Raw genomic sequence first — 6,393 nt, 5'->3', positions numbered from 1 at the left:
TATATATATATATATATATATATATATATATATTTTAAGTTACAAGTCGTCATTTGGAATGACGACTTACTTAATGAAGTCCACGTTTCAAATGGCGACTTCTCGAAGGAATTTAAAAAAAAATTCATTTTTTTTTAAATAACAAAAATAAAAGTTCTTTAATTTTTTTTCAAAAATAATTAATATAATTCATAAAAATACATAAATACTTATCATAACATTTTGGGCACATATTTCTAGCTTTTTAGTTTGGTATTTTAAAAGCTCTTTATAGCTTAGAATACTTTTTTAGGTTGTTTCTAAACATTAGGTCAAATTGAATTATAATTTTATTATATATTTTAAGTTACAAGTCGTCATTTGGAATGACGACTTACTTAATGAAGTCCACGTTTCAAATGGCGACTTCTCGAAGGAATTTAAAAAAAAATTCATTTTTTTTTAAATAACAAAAATAAAAGTTCTTTAATTTTTTTTCAAAAATAATTAATATAATTCATAAAAATACATAAATACTTATCATAACATTTTGGGCACATATTTCTAGCTTTTTAGTTTGGTATTTTAAAAGCTCTTTATAGCTTAGAATACTTTTTTAGGTTGTTTCTAAACATTAGGTCAAATTGAATTATAATTTTATTATTTGCGTTTTGATCCTTGCTCGCTCTGTAGGTCATAACTTGAGCTTTAGATATCGGATTGGTGCATACGAGCAGGCATTGAAAAGCTAAAAATCATAGCTACAACTTTTGTGTTGGAATAAAAGTCCAATGTCGAACTTTATTGAGTCTAAATTGCAGATCTTGTAATATGGACGTTTGTAATAATTTTAAATAGTGGGTCACTTGTTTTTAAACCCTAAAGCCCAATATTGAGTACTATATATTGGCAGTTTTGTTTCTTTTCACGGGGTGGAAATTTTAGGATTCAGATTGATACGAGGAATAAACACTTTTTATTTTAATTTTACGGAAAGCTAATTTTAAAAGATTAATCCACGAGTTCAGAGTTTCATCAACACCTTGAGATTCAGGTTACATTGTCAATTTTTTTTCTTCATGATTCTATTTATGTTTATTTGATTATATTGATATTTTAATTGCTTAAATTGAATTTCAATAGGATTGATTAAATTCTTTTGACAGAATTTGGTTTCGGTTTCTAATTTAATTGAATTATAATTTTGCGACGCTTGATCGTTAATTGTTATATTTTGATTATTGTGATTGTAACACCCCGATTTTTTAAAAGCGCGAGTGTATTTTTTTTTTCAAACGAATTCATAAAAACAAAGAAATAAAGAAGGAGATACTTTTGGATAAATATTTAAGTCGTAACACAACGACAAAAGTCAACAACATTTACAAGCAGCATAATAGTTTTTGAAATAAAAATCCAAAGTATTCAAACATCAAAATACATCGGGGCTATGAGGCCTATCAGACATAGCTCATACCCCTGGGGTATTCTAGGCAGACACCTGTTCAAAAGCACTGCCCCAAGAATTTTAACTCCCCACATCACATCAAAGAGTGGTACATGGAACCCATCAAAATAAAATGTCAAGCTGACAATATTGGTATAGGTACAGTCTTCCAAATTAAAATAAACACAACCCAAATAAGAAAGACATCAAGTCCCTATACGTCAACCTAATCTGATCATTCTACAAAAACTATACATCCCGAGTGATCTTCTTGCGCCCCGCAAGATCCTCCTGACACAGCTCCAGTCAGGTGTGTTCAACTACATTCCCATCCACAAGCTACTAACCAGTGGGAAGATTCTGGTTCTCATATGAGGGCAAAGCCCAGATTTTCACAATAGTTGTAAAGGTCACCAACCGAAATTAACAATTAACACATAACATTTAAGTTTTAAATGCACAAAATAACCTTTCAACTTAGCATGCACCTTAAAAGGGTTTCCATATGCCAAACATGCATAAACAAAGTTGAAAAATGAAGTTTTAAACAAAACTGCACTGTCGTATTCGAATACAGCATCACCGTATTCGAATACAAGGTTGTTTCAGAAGTCAGCAGCAAAAACAACATGTATGTATTCGAATACAGCCTTCTGTATTCGACTAAACATAAGTCAGTAGCAAAAACAACATGTCTATATTCGAATCCAACCTTCTGTATTCGAATTCACATAAGACAGCAGCAGAAAAACAGCAAAATTCAGCAAAATTCAGCTTTTAAAAGGGTTTTGAAATCAATCAACACTTACACACAAATCCAAAAAATCACACTTAGCAATTATAGCACAATCACCATGACGACTTTAGTTAAGAAAAGGTTTTGCAATCAATCACACTTACACACAATTTCAAAACATTCACACTTAGCAATTATAGCACAATCACCACGATAACTTGAGTTTCGAAATGTTTTTGCAATCAATCACACTTACACACAATTCCGCAACATCCACACTTGGCAATTATAACACAATCACCATGACAACTTGAGTTCAAACACTCAATCATAATCTTGAATCAAACACGACTCGCGTGCCAAGCACCCTAATGCAATGCGTATATGCCAAAATGCATGGACTCGGAATTCCAAACCAAAACCCTCCTCGAAGGGCCGTAAATCATAATTGTACCGCTTATCACAGGCCGAAGTAGTAAGTTACTGATGTGCTACCTATCACGGGTCAGCACGATTTACTGAAAACGTAAATCGTAAATGTACCGTCTATCACAAACCGGAGTACTATTTACCGAGGTGCCACCTATCACGGGTCAACACGATTTACCAAAAATGTGTAGTCTATCGCATACCTAACACGACGCGACAATCCCCGCAAGGATAAGATGAACCAACAAATCACATGGAATCATCTTGTGGCCCATCCAGTCACCACTATCACCATGGCCCATCTGGTCGCCATGTACTATGAAATGCATGAGCATACTTTGACTCTATCCACGACAATCATTAAGTAAATGCAGATATTAAAAGATTCCTCATTTTTAATACTCATTTAACTCTAACGATTTTCACGACAATCATTAAGTAAATGCAGATATTAAAAGATTCCTCATTTTTAATACTCATTTAACTCTAATGATTTTCAAATTCCACACAGAGCATACTCAGACATATTCTCAAATTCAATCCACAATTCACACCAAATCACATCAATTCATTTTTCCACAAAATCCACACAAACACATCTCAAAATTTATAATCTTAATTATGAGCACGTCAAACACGACAAAACACAAATCATCACAACCCACCACTCAAACACATCAAATTTCATTTCCTCAAAACCACCCATAAATGAGTTAAATTCATTTTCCACAAAACACTCATCAATATCACCAAGAACCCAACTCCAAACTTTCACCCATAAAAGAATTAAATTCATTTTCCCCAAATCTACACTTCAAACCCCACAAATTTATTTTCCGCACAACCACAAATAAGTCCCTAAATGCAAACTAAAAGTTTGGAAGGATCCCTTACCTTAACGATAGCTCTAACACACGATTACGACACTATAATTAATTTTGGTAAAATCTCCTCTCGCAACGTCGCTTCTAAATTTAGTTCACTAGCACCGTAGCGTGGAGCTGAGCAACTTTCCCTTCTATCTCTTCCTGAAACGAAGCTTAGTTCTAGAAGAAAAGTGGGGGTTTGTGTTTGACGGTTTGAAAACCCCTAAACCGTTTTTCTTTGTTTTCGAATCAAAGAGGAAGAATGAAGCTGAGAAATCCTTGTCTTCTCACCCACCAAGCCTTGGGTTCCTTTTCTTGAAGCAAAAGAAGCAAAAGAAACGAATGAAGAAGAATGGAGAAGGAAGAGGGAGAAAATGCGAGTAACAGGGAGAGGAAAATCTTTTTTTGGTTTTATTCAGTTTTCCTTTCTTCCTTTTTCCTTCCTTTCTATTTTCCTTCTTTTCCTTTTTCCTTTCTTTTTCCCTCCAAACACACACACACACACACACAGATATATATATATATATATATATATATATGTGTGTGTGTGTGTGTATATACATATATAACTTAACAAATATCTAAAAATATCTATATATTTATCAAAATTACCATTTCACCCATAACCTCTCAAACCATTTGATAAAAATATCTACTCTCGTCGCAACTCAATTGACAGATAAAAGTTTTTGCAACTAGGGATATTTTTAACAAAATTGTCCGGTATTAAATTCTTCGTAACGTAAATAAATTATTCTCCAACAAATAATTTTAATCCAATTTCCAAAAATATATTTTTGGCATTTAACTCACTAAATACCAAAAACTGGGCTAGAAGTCTAAGAAATTCAACACAAAATACCCTTAAATAGTATAATTGGGATTGAAAAATTAAGGGCCTTACAGTGATGCTTAATCCAGTCAATGAAACCGAATTTACATAGGATTGATTACGTTTGTTTGATCAATTGTATAGTCAAATAAGAATAGAATCAAGAATTAGAATTTAAACTCATTGATTGAATATGTGATAGGTCTGAAACTCGAATCAGTGGATTAATCGTTTTGCTCATCTGTTAAAACAAAAATCTAAAAAAAAAAACCCTTTCTAATTTCAACTTTCAATTCAGTTAGTATGATTATATCAGAATTCATTGTGAAACGACTCGAGTTATTACCTCTATTTATATTTTATCAATTGTATTTGACCCAAGTGCGACAACAGATCAAATTGGCGCTGTTGTCAGGGACTCTCTGATAATAGTATTAACCAATATTAACTAGTTGTAGAGAATTACTTGTGAGGAAAATTTCCAAAATATATTTGGGATTCTCTAAATAGCTATATTAATGTAGCAAAATTAAATAACTTAATGTATCACTTGGTCAAGTGGTTGTAATTTTGGGTTTAAATCAAACCAATGCATCTGTTAAGTTATCAAAGGTTACAATCTTTCTCAAGAGTTGTTTTCTTTCATCAATTGATATGAATTCAAGAGTTGTTTTCTTTCACCAATTGGTATGAGCATCTCCATAAATAGAGATACTTTAGAGGCAGAAGAACACAAGAAAAAATTCATGTTACATGAGTCAAGGTTCTGTCAAAAATATTTCTAAGTCATTTCTTCTTTTCTCTAGTGCACGAGAGTAAATGAGTGAACTTTATTTTGTAAACTATCATTGATCAATAGGCTTGATGTGAATGTGCAGTTCACCTCAAGGATTCTAAAGTATCCTGAAGGAGATTCGCCGATTAACCCGTTTGCATCCAATATATATAGATTGGTGGGGGGAAATCGAACTTAAAGTTTAGTGTGATACACACGCTTTGGAATTTATTTGTGCAACCTTCATCATCATCAATTTTATCATCTTCTTGTTCAAAATTTGTAGCATACCCCCAACTAAAGATCCAATAATCTTTAGGTTCGATTTTCGATTATCAAATTTATTTATGAATGCAACTTTAATAGGAGATGGACTTTCTTGACCATGGTGAAAGGTACACATTTAATTTATATGATATGTTTGAAGTTCTAGATTTATATGTGGTTCTCTAAAGAAATTATATTTGTTTATGTTAGATATAACATTTGGTTAGATTGATATGCATGATTTAGAATATATTCAAGTATGTGAATTTAACATGGTTTATACATGAATTTTGCTTGTTTGGATTTTAAAGATTAATTAAAGTCTTAGAAATAATCATATGAAAATTCATGGCTGGACACCAGAAGTTATTTAGTATTAATACAATTATATATTACATACATGATTGAAATGCATATATAATAAATTTTCCTTTTCGAATGCATATATAATAATATGGAGATAAGATATGAAAAATTAATAATATGGAATTACAGATAATATCTTTTGATGAAATTTTTGTTTATCCATGTTTGATGTTTTTAGACTAAGAACTAGAATTTATAATTAACAAATGTAAGAAAGTTTATTTATAATTTGGTCTTTTAAATATTGACAATAATGAATATGTATGGTTTAAGATGCATATTTAATATATTAATTTATTTAAAATAGTGTAAATAAATATCAAGTGTATGTCTCAATGATAGTGACGCTTCATGTGAGAAGTTATTAAATTCAAAATTGATTAACTGATATCATATCTGCATGATAGTATAAATATCTATCAATTTCTTGCTTATTTTGATATTAAAAATAATTTGGATATATATTTTAAAATTATTGTAAGTTGACAAATGTTTATGGAAGAAACTGATAGAAAATCTTAATGATTTTATTCATTGTATATTTTATACTGTGATACTTATTTGAATTTCCCATAGAACATATTTAAATATGAAACTTGAATTCATGATGCATGTATTATTAAGAATTCATGATGCATGTATTAGTTATAATATAACTATGAAGAAATGGTTTATTTAATAGAAATGAGATAAATT

This window comes from Cicer arietinum, chromosome 2, assembly GCF_000331145.2.
Source record: "Cicer arietinum cultivar CDC Frontier isolate Library 1 chromosome 2, Cicar.CDCFrontier_v2.0, whole genome shotgun sequence".
In the NCBI taxonomy this organism is placed as follows: Eukaryota; Viridiplantae; Streptophyta; class Magnoliopsida; order Fabales; family Fabaceae; genus Cicer; species Cicer arietinum.
The sequence above is the reverse complement of the archived record's forward strand: the minus strand, read 5'-3'. Positions refer to the sequence as shown.